Source organism: Lutra lutra, chromosome 6 (assembly GCF_902655055.1).
Source record: "Lutra lutra chromosome 6, mLutLut1.2, whole genome shotgun sequence".
In the NCBI taxonomy this organism is placed as follows: Eukaryota; Metazoa; Chordata; class Mammalia; order Carnivora; family Mustelidae; genus Lutra; species Lutra lutra.
In genome coordinates this window covers 72,916,410-72,936,519 of record NC_062283.1, presented here as the reverse complement: position 1 = coordinate 72,936,519, position 20,110 = coordinate 72,916,410, and positions in this window count along the sequence as shown.

Genomic DNA, 20,110 nt, shown 5'->3' with positions numbered 1-20,110 from the left:
CTATCTTGAGATGATTATTTTGAATTTTTTGTCAAGCAGTTCATAGATTTCTATTTCCTTCAAGTTAGTTACTACAGCTTTATTTTGTTCTTTGGTGTTGTTATGTTTGCCCAGTGCTTTTTGATATTTATAGTATTTTGATGGTGTCTGCACATTTGAAGAACTAACCACTTCTTCAAGTCTTTATAGACTGGCTTCAGCAAACAAAACTCTTCACCAGTCAGCATGGCCAGAGATTCTGAGTGGATCAGCTGGGAGAATGTAGATTTGTTTGTTTGTAAGGTCCACAGGCAATTAGGATTGATGCCTAAATCTATAGCTGGGAAGACCTGGTATCTGGGTCTACTGGGCCAACCTAGAGCCAGAATCCACAAAGGTGGTCTTGGGATTGAGGTCCATGGCAAAGCCATACAGTCATCTGGCTCTTTTTCTCCCATAGATGAACCTTTGGGGGAGGGGATCTCTCTTAGTATTACACTATATGATCTCTAAAGTGAAATTGTCCTTCTTATTCAATGTGTCTTCTCTCATTTCTGTTTTCTACCTGGTTGCTGTATCATTCACCTTGTTTCTTGGGCTTTTATGAAGGTATTCTTTTCCACTGAGGTTTTTCAAATTGGTGTTTCTGTGGGGTGAATGAGGGCTGGAATTTTCTTTCTGACAATATCCTGAAGTCATTCCTTACTGCTTTCTTTATCTTTGTCAAAGTAATGGAGATGTGAGAATAAAAAATCAGTACACTTAGAAAGATTAGTAAAAATACCTAATCTTAGCGTGCCTGGGTGACTCAGTTAAGCATCTGCCTTTGGCTTAGGTCATGATCCCAGGGTCCTGGGACTGAGCCCCAAATGTGGATCCTTGCTCAGCAGGGAGACTGCTTCTCCTTCTCCCTCTACCTGCTGCTCCTTCTGCTTGTGCTCTCTCTCTCTCAAATAAATACATTAAAAAAATCTTTTTTAAAAAGATTAACAAATCCTTCCATAAAAGAAAGGCAAATAATGAACAAGGCCTCAGAAGTTTGTTAGACAATATCAAATGATACAATATTTGTGTAACTGAAAACTCAGGAGTAATATAAAATGAACAGAATATAAGTTAATGAAATAATGACTATAAACTTAATGAAAACACTATTTGAAGAAACAAAAATTTTTATTTTTATAATTCCATTTATTTAAATAATTGTTTTAAATAAATTTAATTAAATAAATAAGCAAACAAATAAATTAATTAAATATGCTAATGAATCAACAATATCAAAAAGCAGAATGAAAGTTTACTTCATAAAGAAATGGCAAAGTGGCATGAGGATTCTTTAAGGAGAGTAACAGAATTGTTCTAGATTACATTGGTGGTTTCGCAGGTATGTGTTTCTGTCAAAATTCATTGAATTATATATCTTAAATGTGCACAACCTATTGTATATAAATTATACTTCAATAAATTATAGAAAATAAAAGTGAATAATTATCAAGAGTATGAGTTATTCACTGGGTGTTTTGTAGTAGAAAAAGAAAAACCTAAATGCAGACTAACAGAACAGTGATTAAATACATTATAGCTTATAAAGTGAGAAAACAGTGAAAGCATGGGTAAGGAGTTTACATTGCATGCCTTTGTTCTTCTGCTAGGATGTGTATAGTGTACGCAAATTATGTAAACTTTCTATTTCAGCTTTTATAAAATGGGAATGACAGTACCTACTTTTAGAATAGCTACACAGGGACACGTGAGTGGCTCAGTCGGTTAAGCCACTGCGTTCAGCTCAGGTCATGATCCCTGGGTCCCAGGGATCCTGAGATATAGTCCCGCATCAGGCTCCTTGCTTGGCGAGGAGTCTGCTTCTCTTTCTGCCTCTGCCTGCTTATGTGCTTGTGCTCGCTCACTCTCTCTCTCTCTGACAAATAAATAAATAAAAATCTTTAGAAAGCTACACAGATGCTCAATGTTGATCCTATTCTTCTTCTTCCTCTTCCTCTTCTTCTTCTTATCATGATCATCGTCATCACCACTATTATTATTTGCATGGTATGGCTTGCAGTCAGTGTGTTCAAGATATATTAGGACACATAAATAATGTGTCAAACAATTATGGTATCATAAAGAAGTGTGAAAATAAAGAGATGTGTTGATGTATATAAAGACATAGAAGTTCTCTCCAATAGGAATATCAAGTAATATCACAATAATTATTGGGATAAATAATTTGCAGTTTTACTAAAGTTCCTCTGTGAGCATACTATATAATGTATTATGTGTAATATATTTTATATAATTACATAATTTTACATAATTTTTCAAAAAGAAAAAATCTAGATGTGTTCAAAACTAGAAGCAATGATTGTCATTGAGAATTCTATTCTAAGAAATACTTAAGATTTTGCTTTTTTATAATTTCTAATGTTGTCTAAATGAAGATATATTAATATTTGTAATAAGAAGAATATTCTAAACATTATATAAATCAGTGCCTGCATAACTGGCTGGAGTTTGGAGAGAAAGGAGAAAATGTTTTAAAGCAATCTTAGTTCCAAGGCAGTCATTTTAATCTGCAGTAATTTGATGTTTCCCAATTTAGGCTGTTCTGTATTTGCACATTGCTTAAAACAAATGATGAACACTCACTAGGTAAGCAGATAATCTAGGAAAGTGATGAAATTGAGTCTGAACCCACAGAAATTAAGACAGTTGATAAAACCAATCATAGTTGTGATAATTTTATTTATTTGTCCTCTTGTTAAGACAGGGGCTGCCCAGTTCAGAATACTGATTCAGAATACTGCCTTCACAGAAAATTTTCATCTGTCTAAAAGTGTTCGTATATCTCTAAAGTTCCCTATCTCACAATTTTCAGCTAGCATTTATTAGCAGAGTTGCCCTGTTATAGGAGGGTGTGCCTCCACTGGCATCTGTAACATTTACTGAGTTGCTATCCCTTTGTACCAGACATCAATGCTGCAATGGAGAAAAGACTCAATATGTGTCCTAAAAGAATTTATCATCTATTCAGAGTATTAACATTTGAAAAAACAATGTAGGTAAAATAAGTTAAGGGTAAAATAACTGCATACACATTACTACCAGAACACTCGGGGAGCAAATAGATCTCTGCCAATTATGATGGAAGGGAGGGATTTAAAATATTTTACAAAAAGATGGCTTTTGAGTTGTCTCTTGAAAAAATGATAAAGCTGAATATGAAATTTCTCAGTGAGAGAAAAAAGAGCTTATAAAAATGTAGATACAAGAGAGATGATAATATCTTTGGGACTTGAAAATATTAATGCATGCAAATAATTTCAGAGTTGTATAAGTAGGATCAGCAGCAGATTGTTTGCTAAGAGATCTTTGGTAACATATTTGTACAAATAATGATTCTGTAAACAATTTGTTTTAAGTTTCTTTTCTCAGTGATAGTTGGGAGTTAAGACATAATGGAGAATTTTTAAATAGACATTTGAAGCCTTGCAGATGGAAAAAATAAGACCCCAAATACAAATATATCTAGTTTCTTTGTCTGACTTAATCTTTTTTTTTTTAATTTTTTTTATTATTTTTTTTTCAGCATAACAGTATTCATTATTTTTGCACCACACCCAGTGCTCCATGCAATCCGTGCCCTCTACAATACCCACCACCTGGTGCCCCCAACATCCCACCCCCCACCCCTTCAAAATTCTCAGATCGTTTTTCAGAGTCCATAGTCTCTCATGGTTCACCTCCCCTTCCAATTTCCCTCAACTCCCTTCTCCTCTCCATCTCCCCTTGTCCTCCATGCTATTTGTTATGCTCCACAAATAAGTGAAACCATATGATAATTGACTCTCTCTGCTTGACTTATTTCACTCAGCATAATCTCTTCCAGTCCCGTCCATGTTGCTACAAAACTTGGGGATTCATCCTTTCTTTCTTTCTTTTTTTTTTTTTTACAGCTTTATAAACATATATTTTTATCCCCAGGGGTACAGGTCTGCGAATCGCCAGGTTTACACACTTCACAACACTCACCATAGCACATACCCTCCCCAATATCCATAACCCCACCCCCTCTCCCAACCCCCTCCCCCCATCAACCCTCAGTTTGTTTTGTGAGATTAAGAGTCACTTATGGTTTGTCTCCCTCCCAATCCCATCTTGTTTCATTTACTCTTCTCCTACCCCCTCGACCCCCCATGTTGCATCTCCTCTCCCTCATATCAGGGAGATCATATGATAGTTGTCTTTCTCCGATTGACTTATTTCACTAAGCATGATACCCTCTAGGTCCATCCACGTCGTCGCAAATGGCAAGATTTCATTTCTTTTGATGGCTGCATAGTATTCCATTGTGTATATATACCACATCTTCTTTATCCATTCGTCTGTTGATGGACATCTAGGTTCTTTCCATAGTTTGGCTATTGTAGAGATTGCTGCTATAAACATTCGGGTGCATGTGCCCCTTCGGATCACTATGTTTGTATCTTTAGGGTAAATACCCAGCAGTGCAATTGCAGGGTCATAGGGTAGTTCTATTTTCAACATTTTGAGGAACCTCCATGCTGTTTTCCAGAGTGGTTGCACCAGCTTGCATTCCCACCAACAGTGTAGGAGGGTTCCCCTTTCTCCACATCCTCGCCAGCATCTGTCATTTCCTGACTTGTTAATTTTAGCCATTCTGACTGGTGTGAGGTGATATCTCATGGTGGTTTTGATTTGTATTTCCCTGATGCCGAGTGATATGGAGCACTTTTTCATGTGTCTGTTGGCCATCTGGATGTCTTCTTTGCAGAAATGTCTGTTCATGTCCTCTGCCCATTTCTTGATTGGATTATTTGTTCTTTGGGTGTTGAGTTTGCTAAGTTCTTTATAGATTTTGGACACTAGCCCTTTATCTGATATGTCATTTGCAAATATCTTCTCCCATTCTGTCAGTTGTCTTTTGGTTTTGTTCACTGTTTCCTTTGCTATGCAAAAGCTTTTGATCTTGATAAAATCCCAAAAGTTCATTTTTGCCCTTGCTTCCCTTGCCTTTGGTGATGTTCCTAGGAAGATGTTGCTGCGGCTGACGTCGAAGAGGTTGCTGCCTGTGTTCTCCTCGAGGATTTTGATGGATTCCTTTCTCACATTGAGATCCTTCATCCATTTTGAGTCTATTTTCGTCTGTGGTGTAAGGAAATGATCCAATTTCATTTTTCTGCATGTGGCTGTCCAATTTTCCCAACACCATTTATTGAAGAGGCTGTCTTTGTTCCATTGGACATTCTTTCCTGCTTTGTCGAAGATGAGTTGACCATAGAGTTGAGGGTCCATTTCTGGGCTCTCTATTCTGTTCCATTGATCTATGTGTCTGTTTTTGTGCCAGTACCATGCTGTCTTGATGATGACAGCTTTGTAATAGAGCTTGAAGTCCGGAATTGTGATGCCACCAACTTTGGCTTTCTTTTTCAATATTCCTTTGGCTATTCGAGGTCTTTTCTGGTTCCATATAAATTTTAGGATTATTTGTTCCATTTCTTTGAAAAAAATGGATGGTACTTTGATAGGAATTGCATTAAATGTGTAGATTGCTTTAGGTAGCATAGACATTTTCACAATATTTATTCTTCCAATCCAGGAGCATGGAACATTTTTCCATTTCTTTGTGTCTTCCTCAATTTCTTTCATGAGTACTTTATAGTTTTCTGAGTATAGATTCTTAGTCTCTTTGGTTAGGTTTATTCCTAGGTATCTTATAGTTTTGGGTGCAATTGTAAATGGGATGGACTCCTTAATTTCTCTTTCTTCTGTCTTGTTGTTGGTGTAGAGAAATGCAACTGATTTCTGTGCATTGATTTTATATCCTGACACTTTACTGAATTCCTGTACAAGTTCTAGCAGTTTTGGAGTGGAGTCTTTTGGGTTTTCCACATAGAGTATCATATCATCTGCGAAGAGTGATAGTTTGACTTCTTCTTTGCCGATTTGGATGCCTTTAATTTCCTTTTGTTGTCTGATTGCTGAGGCTAGGACTTCTAGTACTATGTTCAATAGCAGTGGTGATAACGGACATCCCTGCCGTGTTCCTGACCTTAGCGGAAAAGTTTTCAGTTTTTCTCCATTGAGAATGATATTTGCAGTGGGTTTTTCATAGATGGCTTTGATAATATTGAGGTATGTGCCATCTATCCCTACACTTTGAAGAGTTTTGATCAGGAAGGGATGCTGTACTTTGTCAAATGCTTTTTCAGCAACTATGGAGAGTATCATATGGTTCTTGTTCTTTCTTTTATTAATGTGTTTTATCACATTGATTGATTTGCGGATGTTGAACCAGCCTTGCAGCACTGGAATAAATCCCACTTGGTCGTGGTGAATAATCCTTTTAACGTACTGTTGAATCCTATTGGCTAGTATTTTGGCGAGAATTTTTGCATCTGTGTTCATCAAGGATATTGGTCTGTAGTTCTCTTTTTTGTTGGGATCCTTGTCTGGTTTTGGGATCAAGGTGATGCTGGCCTCATAAAATGAGTTTGGAAGTTTTCCTTCTATTGCTATTTTTTGGAACAGTTTCAGGAGAATAGGAATTAGTTCTTCTTTAAATGTTTGGTAGAATTCCCCCGGGAAGCCGTCTGGCCCTGGGCTTTTGTTTGTTTGGAGATTTTTGATGACTGTTTCAATCTCCTTACTGGTTATGGGTCTGTTCAGGCTTTCTATTTCTTCCTGGTTCAGTTGTGGTAGTTTATATGTCTCTAGGAATGCATCCATTTCTTCCAGATTGTCAAATTTGTTGGCGTAGAGTTGCTCATAGTATGTTCTTATAATTGTCTGTATTTCTTTGGTGTTCGTTGTGATCTCTCCTCTTTCATTCATGATTTTACTTATTTGGGTCCTCTCTCTTTTCTTTTTGATAAGTCTGGCCAGGGGTTTATCAATCTTATTAATTCTTTCAAAGAACCAGCTCCTAGTTTCGTTGATTTGTTCTATTGTTTTTTTGGTTTCTATTTCATTGATTTCTGCTCTGATCTTTATGATTTCTCTTCTCCTGCTGGGTTTAGGGTTTCTTTCTTGTTCTTTCTCCAGCTCCTTTAGGTGTAGGGTTAGGTTGTGTACCTGAGACCTTTCTTGTTTCTTGAGAAAGGCTTGTACCGCTATATATTTTCCTCTCAGGACTGCCTTTGTTGTGTCCCACAGATTCTGAACTGTTGTGTTTTCATTATCATTTGTTTCCATAAATTTTTTCAATTCTTCTTTGATTTCCTGGTTGACCCATTCATTCTTTAGAAGGATGCTGTTTAGTCTCCATGTATTTCGGTTCTTTCCAAATTTCCTCTTGTGATTGAGTTCTAGCTTTAGAGCATTGTGGTCTGAAAATATGCAGGGAATGATCCCAATCTTTTGATACCGGTTGAGACTTGATTTAGGACCAAGAATGTGATCTATTCTGGAGAATGTTCCATGTGCACTAGAGAAGAATGTGTATTCTGTTGCTTTGGGATGAAAAGTTCTGAATATATCTGTGATGTCCATCTGGTCCAGTGTGTCATTTAAGGCCTTGATTTCCTTGTTGATCTTTTGCTTGGATGATCTGTCCCTTTCAGTGAGGGGAGTGTTAAAATCCCCTACTATTATTGTATTCTTGTCGATGTGTTTCTTTGATTTTGTTATTAATTGGTTTATATAGTTGGCTGCTCCCACGTTAGGGGCATAGATATTTAAAATTGTTAGATCTTCTTGTTGGACAGTTCCTTTGAGTATGATATAGTGTCCTTCCTCATCTCTTATTATAATCTTTGGCTTAAAATCTAATTGATCTGATATAAGGATTGCCACTCCTGCTTTCTTCTGATGTCCATTAGCATGGTAAATTCTTTTCCACCCCCTCACTTTAAACCTGGAGGTGTCTTCGGGTGTAAGATGAGTTTCTTGTAGGCAACATATAGATGGTTTTTGTTTTTGTATCCATTCTGATACCCTGTGTCTTTTGATTGGGGCATTTAGCCCATTAACATTCAGGGTAAGTATTGAGAGATATGAATTTAGTGCCATTGTATTGCCTGTAAGGTGACTGTTATTGTATATTGTCTCTGTTTCTTTCTGATCTACTACTTTGAGGGTCTCTGATTGCTTAGAGGACCCCTTTCAATATTTCCTGTAGAGCTGGTTTGGTATTTGCAAATTCTTTCAGTTTTTGTTTGTCCTGGAAGCTTTTAATCTCTCCTCCTATTTTCAATGATAGCCTAGCTGGATATAGTATTCTTGGCTGCATGTTTTTCTCATTTAGTACTCTGAATATATCATACCAGCTCTTTCTGGCCTGCCAGGTCTCTGTGGATAAGTCTGCTGCCAATCTAATATTTTTACCATTGTACGTTACAGACTTTTTTTCCCGGGCTGCTTTCAGGATCTTTTCTTTGTCACTAAGACTTGTCAATTTTACTATTAGGTGACGGGGTGTAGACCTATTCTTATTGATTTTGAGGGGGGTTCTCTGAACCTCCTGGATTTTGATGCTTGTTCCCTTTGCCATATTGGGGAAATTCTCTCCAATAATTCTCTCCAATATACCTTCTGCTCCCCTCTCTGTTTCCTCTTCTTCTGGAATCCCAATTATTCTAATGTTGTTTCGTCTTATGGTGTCACGTATCTCTCGAATTCTCCCCTCGTGGTCCAGTAGCTGTTTGTCCCTCTTTTGCTCAGCTTCTTTATTCTCTGTCATTTGGTCTTCTATATCGCTAATTCTTTCTTCTGCCTCATTTATCCTAGCAGTGAGAGCCTCCATTTTTGATTGCACCTCATTAATAGCTTTTTTGATTTCAACTTGGTTAGATTTTAGTTCTTTTATTTCTCCAGAAAGGGCTTTTATATCTCCTGAGAGGGTTGCTTTAATATCTTCCATGCCTTTTTCAAGCCCGGCTAGAACCTTGAGAATCATCATTCTGAACTCTATATCTGACATATTACCAATGTCTGTATTGATTAGGTCCCTAGCCTTTGGTATTGCCTCTTGTTCTTTTTTTTGTTGTGAATTTTTCCGCCTTGTCATTTTGTCCAGATAAGAGTTTATGAAGGAGCAAGTAAAATACTAAAAGGGTGGCAACAACCCCAGTAAAATATGCTTTAGCCAAATCAGAAGAGATCCTGAATTGTGAGGGGGGAGAAAGGGGATAAAAAGGGGTTCAGAAAGAAAGAAAAGAAAAAAAAAACTATTAAAAAAAAGAAAGCCGATAAAGAAAAAATATAAAAAGAGGAAAAAAAATATATATATTAGATAAACTATTTAAAAAACGTTAAAAAAAGAAAATGGTAAAAGTTAAAAAAATTTTAGCAGAAGAAGAGAAAAAGAAAAAAAAAATTGAAAAAGAAAAAAAAAATTAAATTAACTTCAAAGCTCAAAAATCATGGGGAGAAAGCCATGAGTTCCGTGCTTTGCTTTCTTCTCCTCTGGAATTCCGCCGTTCTCCTTGGTAGGTGAACTTGGTCCTGGCTGGGTTTCCCGTAGATCTTCTGGGGGAGGGGCCCGTTGTAGTGATTCTCAAGCGTCTTTGCCCCAGGCGGAGTTGCACCGCCCTTACCCGGGGCCGCGCTGAGTAATCCGCTCGGGTTCGCTTTCGGGAGCTTTTGTTCCCTGAGCACTTTCCGTAGAGTCCGGAGGACGGGAATAAAGATGGCGGCCTCCCAGTCTCCGGCCCGGAGGAGCCGAGAGCCCGGGGCCCCACTCCTCAGTGCGCCCTCAGAGAACAGCGCCAAATGACTCCCGTCACCCTGGCCTCCGGCCACGCTCCGAGCTGACCGAGCCTGCGACCGGTTCAAGGCAACCCTGAGCTGAGAGTCACTCCTCGGCTCTGTCTCTGCAGCCGGCTTCCCCGTTCTAATACCGGTAAGCTCTGTGACACTGAGACACCCCCGATCCTGCTGCGACCCTACGGGACCTGAGGCCGCGCTTACCCCGCCTGGGCTTCACCCCAGTTAAGCCTCTGGAGCGATGTCCCTCAGCGGAACAGACTTTTAAAAGTCCTGATTTTGCTCCGTTGCTCTGCCGCTCGCGGGAGCCGGCCCCTCCCCCCGCGGTCTATCTTCCCGTCGCTTTGGATTCACTTCTCCGCCAGTCCTACCTTGCAGAAAGTGGTTGATTTTCTGTTTCTGGAATTGCTGTTCTTATTCTCTTCAATCTCCCGTTGGATTTGTAGGTGTTTGCAATCTTTAGATAAGCTATTTAGCTGATCTCCCGCTACCCGAAGTAGTCTCAGCCTGCTACTTCTCCGCCATCTTGACTCCTCCTCTGTCTGACTTAATCTTGATTTCCAGGTGCCACCGTGACTTCTATGGCTTCTGAAGTGACAAATAATCTTGATTAATGCACTAATAATTTAACTAGATTTTCTTTTTTTTTTAATTTTATTTTTTATAAACATATAATATATTTTTATCCCTAGGGGTACAGGTCTGTGAATCGCCAGGTTTACACACTTCACAGCTCTCACCATAGCACATACCCTCCCCAATATCCATAACCCCACCCCCCCTTCCCAACCCCCCTCCCCCCATCAACCCTCAGTTTGTTTAGAGAGATTAAGAGTCACTTATGGTTTGTCTCCCTCCCAATCCCATCTTGTTTCATTTACTCTTCTTGTACCCCCTTAACCCCCCATGTTGCATCTCCTCTCCCTCATATCAGGGAGATCATATGATAGTTGTCTTTCTCTGATTGACTTATTTTGCTAAGCATGATACCCTCTAGTTCCATCCACATCGTCGCACATGGCAAGATTTCATTTCTTTTGATGGCTGCATAGTATTCCATTGTGTATATATACCACCTCTTCTTTATCCATTCGTCTGTTGATGGACATCTAGGTTCTTTCCATAGTTTGGCTATTGTAGACATTGTTGCTATAAACATTCGGGTGCACGTGCCCCTTTGGATCACTACGTTTGTATCTTTAGGGTAAATACCCAGCAGTGCAATTGCTGGGTCATAGGGTAGCTCTATTTTTGACATTTTGAGGAACCTCCATGCTGTTTTCCAGAGTGGTTGCACCAGCTTGCATTCCCACCAACAGTGTAGGAGGGTTCCCCTTTCTCCGCATCCTCGCCAGCATCTGTCATTTCCTGACTTGTTAATTTTAGCCATTCTGACTGGTGTGAGGTGATATCTCATGGTGGTTTTGATTTGTATTTCCCTGATGCCGAGTGATATGGAGCACTTTTTCATGTGTCTGTTGGCCATCTGGATGTCTTCTTTGCAGCAATGTCTGTTCATGTCCTCTGCCCATTTCTTGATTGGATTATTTGTTCTTTGGGTGTTGAGTTTGCTAAGTTCTTTATAGATTTTGGACACTAGCCCTTTATCTGATATGTCATTTGCAAATATCTTCTCCCATTCTGTCAGTTGTCTTTTGGTTTTGTTCACTGTTTCCTTTGCTGTGCAAAAGCTTTTGATCTTGATAAAATCCCAAAAGTTCATTTTTGCCCTTGCTTCCCTTGCCTTTGGTGATGTTCCTAGGAAGATGTTGCTGCGGCTGACGTCGAAGAGGTTGCTGCCTGTGTTCTCCTCGAGGATTTTGATGGATTCCTTTCTCACATTGAGATCCTTCATCCATTTTGAGTCTATTTTCATCTGTGGTGTAAGGAAATGATCCAATTTCATTTTTCTGCATGTGGCTGTCCATTTTCCCAACACCATTTATTGAAGAGGCTGTCTTTGTTCCATTGGACATTCTTTCCTGCTTTGTCGAAGATGAGTTGACCATAGAGTTGAGGGTCCATTTCTGGGCTCTCTATTCTGTTCCATTGATCTATGTGTCTGTTTTTGTGCCAGTACCATGCTGTCTTGATGATGACAGCTTTGTAATAAAGCTTGAAGTCTGGAATTGTGATGCCACCAACTTTGGCTTTCTTTTTCAATATTGCTTTGGCTATTCGAGGTCTTTTCTGGTTCCATATAAATTTTAGGATTATTTGTTCCATTTCTTTGAAAAAAATGGATTGTACTTTGATAGGAATTGCATTAAATATGTAGATTGCTTTAGGTAGCATAGACATTTTCACATATTTATTCTTCCAATCCAGGAGCATGGAACATTTTTCCATTTCTTTGTGTCTTCCTCAATTTCTTTCATGAGTACTTTATAGTTTTCTGTGTATAGATTCTTAGTCTCTTTGGTTAGGTTTATTCCTAGGTATCTTATAGTTTTGGGTGCAATTGTAAATGGGATGGACTCCTTAATTTCTCTTTCTTCTGTCTTGTTGTTGGTGTAGAGAAAAGCAACTGATTTCTGTGCATTGATTTTATATCCTGACACTTTACTGAATTCCTGTACAAGTTCTAGCAGTTTTGGAGTGGAATCTTTGGGTTTTCCACATAAGTATCATATCATCTGCGAAGAGTGATAGTTTGTCTTCTTCTTTGCTGATTTGGATGCCTTTAATTTCTTTGTGTTGTCTGATTGCTGAGGCTAGGATTTCTAGTACTATATTGAATAGCAGTGGTGTTAACGGACATCCCTGCCGTGTTCCTGACCTTAGTGGAAAAGCTTTCAGTTTTTCTCCATTGAGAATGATATTTGCGGTGGGTTTTTCATAGATGGCTTTGATAATATTGAGGTATGTGCCGTCTATCCCTACACTTTGAAGAGTTTTGATCAGGAAGGGATGCTGTACTTTGTCAAATGCTTTTTCAGCATCTATGGAGAGTATCATATGGTTCTTGTTCTTTCTTTTATTAATGTGTTGTATCACATTGATTAATTTGCGGATGTTGAACCAACCTTGCAGCCCTGGAATAAATCCCATTGGTCGTGGTGAATAATCCTTTTAATATACTGTTGAATCCTATTGGCTATTATTTTGGCGAGAATTTTTGCATCTGTGTTCATCAAGGATATTGGTCTATAGTTCTGTTTTTTGATGGGATCCTTGTCTGGTTTTGGGATCAAGGTGATGCTGGCCTCATAAAATGAGTTTGGAAGTTTTCCTTCTATTTCTATTTTTTGGAACAGTTTCAGGAGAATAGGAATTAGTTCTTCCTTAAATGTTTGGTAGAATTCACCCGGGAAGCCATCTGGCCCCGGGCTTTTGTTTGTTTGGAGATTTTTGATGACTGTTTCAATCTCCTTACTGGTTATGGGTCTATTCAGGCTTTCTATTTCTTCCTGGTTCAGTTGTGGTAGTTTATATGTCTCTAGGAATGCATCCATTTCTTCCAGATTGTCAAATTTGTTGGCATAGAGTTGCTCATAGTATGTTCTTATAATTGTATTTCTTTGGTGTTCTTTGAACCTCCTGGATTTTGATGCTTGTTCCCTTTGCCATATTGGAGAAATTCTCTCCAATAATTCTCTCCAATATACCTTCTGCTCCCCTCTCTGTTTCCTCTTCTTCTGGAATCCCTATTATTCTAATGTTGTTTCATCTTATGGTGTCACTTATCTCTCGAATTCTCCCCTCGTGGTCCAGTAGCTGTTTGTCCCTCTTTTGCTCAGCTTCTTTATTCTTCTTTATTCTCTGTCATTTGGTCTTCTATATTGCTAATTCTTTCTTCTGCCTCATTTATCCTAGCAGTGAGAGCCTCCATTTTTTATTGCACTTCATTAATAGCTTTTTTAATTTCAACTTGGTTAGATTTTAGTTCTTTTATTTCTTCAGAAAGGTCTTTTGTCTCTCCCGAGAGGGTTTCTCTAATATCTTCCATGCCTTTTTCGAGCCTGGCTAGAACCTTGAGAATCGTCATTCTAAACTCTAGATCTGACATATTACCAATGTCTGTATTGATTAGGTCCCTAGCCTTTGGTAGTGCCTCTTGTTCTTTTTTTTGTGGTGAATTTTTCCGCCTTGTCATTTTGTCCAGATAAGAGTATATGAAGGAGCAAGTAAAATACTAAAAGGGTGCCAACAACCCCAGGAAAATATGCTTTAGCCAAATCAGAAGAGATCCCAAATCGTGACGGGGGAGAAAGGGGATAAAAAGAGGTTCAGAAAGAAAAAAAAAAAAAAGGAAACAATTAAAAAAAAACCAATAAAGAAAAAATATAAAAAGGAAAATATATATATATATATATATATATATATATATATATATATATTAGATATACTAGTTTAAAAACGTTAAAAAAGAAAAGGGTAAAAGTTAAAAAAATTTAGCAGAAGAAGAAAAAAAATTGAAAAAGAAAGAAAAAAAATTAAATTAACTGCAAGCCTAAAGAATCATGGGGAGAAAGCCATGAGTTCCGTGCTTTGCTTTCTCCTCCTCTGGAATTCTGCTGCTCTCCTTGGTATTGAAACTGCACTCCTTGGTAGGTGAACTTGGTCCTGGCTGGGTTTCTTGTTGATCTTCTGGGGGAGGGGCCTGTTGTAGTGATTCTCAAGTGTCTTTGCCCCAGGCGGAGTTGCACTGCCCTTACCAGCGGCCAGGCTGAGTAATCTGATCAGGTTTGCTTTCTGGAGTTTTTGTTCCCTGAGCGCTTTTCGTAGAGTTCCGGAGGGCGAGAATGAAGATTGCAGCCTCCCAGTCTCCGGCCCGGAGGTCTCCTCAGTGCGCCCTCAGAGAACAGTGCCCAATTACTCCCGTCACCCTGGCCTCCGGCCGCACTCCGAGCTGACCGAGCCTGCGACCGGTTCAAGGTAACCCTGAGCTTAGAGCTTACTCCTCGGCTCTGTCTCTGTAGCCGGCTTCCCCGTTCTAATACTTGTAAGCTCTGTGACACTCAGACACCCCCAATCCTTCTGTGACCCTGCGGGACCTGAGGCTGCGCTGACCCTGCGTGGGCTTCACCCTGGTTAAGCCTCTGGAGCGATGTCCCTCAGCGGAACAGACTTTTAAAAGTCCTGATTTTGTGCTCAGTTGCTCCGCCGCTTGCCAGGAGCTGGCCCCTCCCCCCGCGGTCTATCTTCCCGTCGCTTTGGATTCACTTCTCCGCCAGTCCCACCTTTCAGAAAGTGGTTGATTTTCTGTTTCTAGAGTTGCTGTTCTTCTTCTCTTCGATCTCCCATTGGATTTGTAGGTGTTTGCAATCTTTAGATAAACTATCTAGCTGATCTCCCGCTACCTGAAGTAGTCTCAGCCTGCTACTTCTCTGCCATCTTGACTCCTCTAGATTTTCTTTTTTATACTTTCTATTCAATTGCTTTTTAAATGATAGATCATTAAGTTTTGTTTCTGTTTTTGTTTGGTACTATTTATAAGGAATTGAATATAGAAGAATAGCAAAGCTTTCCGTTAAAATTCTGTTGTACATGAATGGATTTGAGGTTCAGAACATTGCTAAATAACCTTTTGGAGATTGAATATCATGAGGGGATATTTTGCCTTATCAAGAATATTAAGTTCAGTTATCAATGAAGTAAGATAAAGTTCAAGTATTGCTCCAATATAGAACTCCTTATCAATAAAGTAATTCATCAGTAAGTACATGACAGCTCTTGCCTGTCTCCTTGATTCCTGACATGCATTCTGCCAGCATTTAGAATAACAAAGGAAACGATATGCTTTACATGACTATGTCACTAAACCAGAAAGAAGGAGTTATTTAAATAAGACACCTTAAATATGGAAACTCTTCACAAACATGAGTGAAGAGATTTAAAGAACCCGAGAGGTTATCAAGTTAAATCTTATTTTACAGATCAGAAAAGTAAATTTCACAACTTTAAGTGATTTCAACTGGGTGAATTGCAGTGGGCTTCCCTCCCAGGGCTGCTTTAATTAGTTATATCAATCTTCTTTTATATATGTTTATAAAATATTGGCCATGGGACGCCTGGATGGCTCAGTCGTTAAGTGTCTGCCTTCAGCTCAGGTCATGATCCCAGAGTCCTGGGATCGAGCCCTGCATCAGGCACTCTGGTCAGCAGGAAGCCTGCTTCTCCCTCTCCCACTCCTCCTGCTTGTGTTCCTTTTCTCTCTGTGTCTCTCTCTGTCAAATAAATAAATAAAATCTTTTAAAAAAATATTGGCCATAATTTAAAAGAGCATCATATGACAACACACATTCCATTTGGAAATATAACGGAAACACAAAAGTACCCAATAGTATCCTAGGAGTCCATGATATTAAAGCACCTAATAAGAATAAACCAATTTTTACCCATTAGCAATCATTATCTTTAGATGAGATCAAAGGTAGTTCTATTTTACAGTAAAACAAAAATTCTTAATTTTATCTTAGCATACATTATTATCTAACATTTCCTTGAGTTAGACAGATAGTTACTCTCTGTACTACCTATATGATTCTTATTTTTAGATAACAGAAGCAAAACAGAGAGGTTAGGCAACTTGTCCAACATTGCATAAACTAGAAATGGAATCAAGGATTAGAACCAAGGTAGTGCTCATAAAAAAATTAAACTAGAAATTAACCATGACAAAGAAAATTTTAAAGGTCTCTAAACACATGGCAATCAGATAAGATACTTCTAAATAAGTCACGGACCAATAACGAAAGCCCAGTACATAGGTACTATATATATATGAAAGTGAATGAAACTAAAGGTCTAACAATAAAAAATTATGGCATGCAGATAAGGCAGCATTGAAAGGGAAATATGTTGCATTAAATGTTATAAATTCTTCATTTAAAATGAGGCAACATTCTAATCAACAATCTATGTTCTTATCTCAAGAGACTGGAAAAAAGGAAAACAAAGACAAGTAGAAGGAAGAAAATCATGAAGAGCAGAAATCAACAAAATTGAAAATAAAAAAATAGATGATGAGTGAAACAATATGTTGTCTTTATAAAAAGAAAACAACAAAATTGGTAAATATCTACCAAAACTGACAAAAATAAAAAGAAGATACAAATTAGTATTATCTGGCATGAGACAAAGGATCTATAGATCCTGCAAATGTTTAAAAAATATAATGCAGAATATTGTGAAATGTATATTTATAATCTTAGAATTAATGGAATAATACTTGAAAAATTATAAAGTACAAAATGTATCCAAGATGAAATAAATAACATGAGTAGCTTTGTAAATGTGAGAGAATTAATTTATAATTTAAAAGTTTCAGAAATAAATATAGTGAGATTCAGATAATTTCACTGGAGAATTGAACCAAACATATAAAGAAAAATTAAGAGGAGTTTTACAGATTTTGTTCAGAAAGATGAAGAAACACTTTTTATTTGATGAGTGTAACTCTGACACAAAGGTAGAACAAAAACCAAACAAACAAACAAAAAAAACTACAGTTATATCTCTTATGAGTTTAGATGCAAAGATTCTCAATACCAGATTAATAAGTCAACCCAACAACATATAAAAACAGTATACATCACAAGAAAGTAGAATAAATTCCAGGTATGGAAAGCTGCTCCAACAATTTAAAGATCAATCAATTTAATCTACCATAACAACACACTAATCTGGAAAACAAAAACAAAAACAAACCAAACACATAAATTGACTGATTAACACAGAAAAAGCATTTAACAAAATCCAAGCTCTAGTCACTTACCATGTTAGAAATAAAGGAAAGCAAAGAGTAGGAATAAAGTACGATTGGCTCAATTTGGTAAACAGCATCTATTAAAACCTACATCTAACATCACACTTAATCGATCATTCAGTGATCTCCCCTAAGATTTACAATAAAGCAAGAATGTCTGCTCTCACCTCTCTTATTCATAGTACTGGAAAGTCTAGACACTATAATAAGACAAGAAAAAGAAATTGAGGCAATATGGCATTGGTGGAGACACATAGACTAATGGAATAGAACACAGAAGCCAGAAATACACTAGCACAAATGTATCCAATTGATTTTTTTTTAAAGATTTTATTTATTTATTTGACAGACAGAGATCACAAGCAGGCAGAGAGGCAGGCAGAGAGAAAGGAGGAAGCAGGCTCCCCGCGGAGCAGAAAGCCCGATGCGGGGCTCGATCCCAGGACCCTGAGATCATGACCTGAGCCGAAGGCAGCGGCTTAACCCACTGAGCCACCCAGGCGCCCCTCCAATTGATTTTTGACATGGGTGCAAAAGCAATGAAATAGAGGGAAAAAAGTACTTTCAAGAAATGATGCTGAGGGCTCCTGGATGGCTCAGTTGGTTAAGTGACTTCAGCTCTCAGGCCGTATCCCAGAGTCCTGGGATCGAGTCCTGCATCAGGCTCCCAGCTCCATGGAGAGTCTGCTTCTCCCTCTGACCTTCTCCCCTCTCACACTTTCTCTCACTCTCTCTTTTCCTCAAATATATAAATAAAATCTTAAAAAAAAAAAAAACAAGAAATGATGCTGGAACAGCTAGACATCCAAAGGAGGAGAAAAATAACTTTCATATAAACCTCACAGTTTTTGTATAAAATAACTCAAGGTGGATTGCAGAGCTAAATGTAAAAGCTAAAACTATAAATCTTGAAGAAAGGATAGGAGGGGAGAATTTCTGGGATTGACTGACTGATTGACTGAATTCCTGGAAATATGGGTAAGCAAAGAGTTCTTAGATTTGACACTGAAAGGACAATATGTAAAAGGAAAAAAATATATTAATTAGCTATCATCAAAATTAATGATTTGTAGGCTCCAAATGAAATGGATGAATAGACAAGCTACAAACTGGGAGGAAGTATTTGCAAACCACATATCCAACAAAAGACTATTATTTAGAATATATAAAATTCCCTAATACTGAATAATAAAATACATAAAATCTAATTAGAAAATTGAGAAAAGGCATTAGCACTCATGTCACTATGAAGGATATACAGATGGCAAAAAGCACATAAAAAGATGTTCAATATAACTAGTTATGAAAGAAATGTGAATAAAAATTATAATCAGATACCACTATACACCTATCTGGCTAAAATTGAAAAATAGTGATAGCATCAAATTCTGACAAGAACGTGGAGAAACTGAATCATACATATATTGAAGGTGGGAATGCAAAATGATAAAACCACACTGGGAAAAATGTTTAATAATAATTTCTATTAAAATTAATCATGCAACAATGATATGACCCAGCAATTGTACCCTTGGACATTTTCCAGAGTAATGAAATTTTATGTTCACACACAGATTTTTTTTTTCTATCCAAAATGTCTATGCAAATGTTCATAAAAGCTTTATTCATAATAGCCAAAACTGAAGGAACCCAGATGTCCTCCAACAGGTGAATAGTTAAACAAAATGTCTTACATATCATGGAATACTATTCTATAATCAAAACTAATGAACTATTGATGCATTCAACTTTGTGGAATCTCTGGGGAATGCTGAGGTAAAAGAGACCATCCTAAAGGTTACATAATGTACTCTTTCATTCATATCACATTTTTAAAAATTTAATTAAGTGATCTCTACACCAACATGGGCCTCAAACTCAGTATCCCAAGATCAAGAGTCGCATACTCTTTATGGTAATGGAACTACTGAGATTCTTGACTGTGTTGGTGGTTACAAAAACCTATACACATAATGAAATTGTATAGTATTAAACAAAAATACACATAATGGAGTACAAATGGAAGTGGGAAAATATAAATAAAATCAGTGCATTGGATCAATGCTGATATCCTAGTTGTGGTGGTGTTATACTACCATTTTGCAAAATAATGTCTAGGAAGAAAAAATTTAAGTGTACAGTAAACTGTATCCATTTCTTACAGCTATGTACCAATCTACAATTATTTCAATAAATGTTTCAGTTTTAAAAAGGAATGAAATACTGTTACAACATGGATGAACCTTGAAAACTTTATGCTAAGTGGAAGAAGTTACTAATAAAAGAGATAGTAGTTATATATTTGTTTAATGCTAGGGGAGGGGAAGAAGGGAAAGTGATCGCTAATAGTAGTGGTTTTTTTTTCTGGGATGATTAAAATGTTCTCAAGCTAGACTGTGAGAAAATACTAAAAACCACTGAATTGTACACTTTAATAGGTGAATTTTGTGATAATTATATATCTTATATATATAACAAACCTATTTAGAAAAATAAAATAATCGGAGAAAATTATCACATTTAAATTGTATCAATATTTTTTTCTTCTCCCAAATTTGTAGAGGTTTCTCAAATCCAGCTGAGATTTTTGCCTCCATTTTAACTGACTTTTCACATTTAAGCAAGTGTCTGAACAAACTTTAACTCTACTGAGTGAGCAAACTGAATAGAATAAATCTCTTGGAGTGAATTATGAAG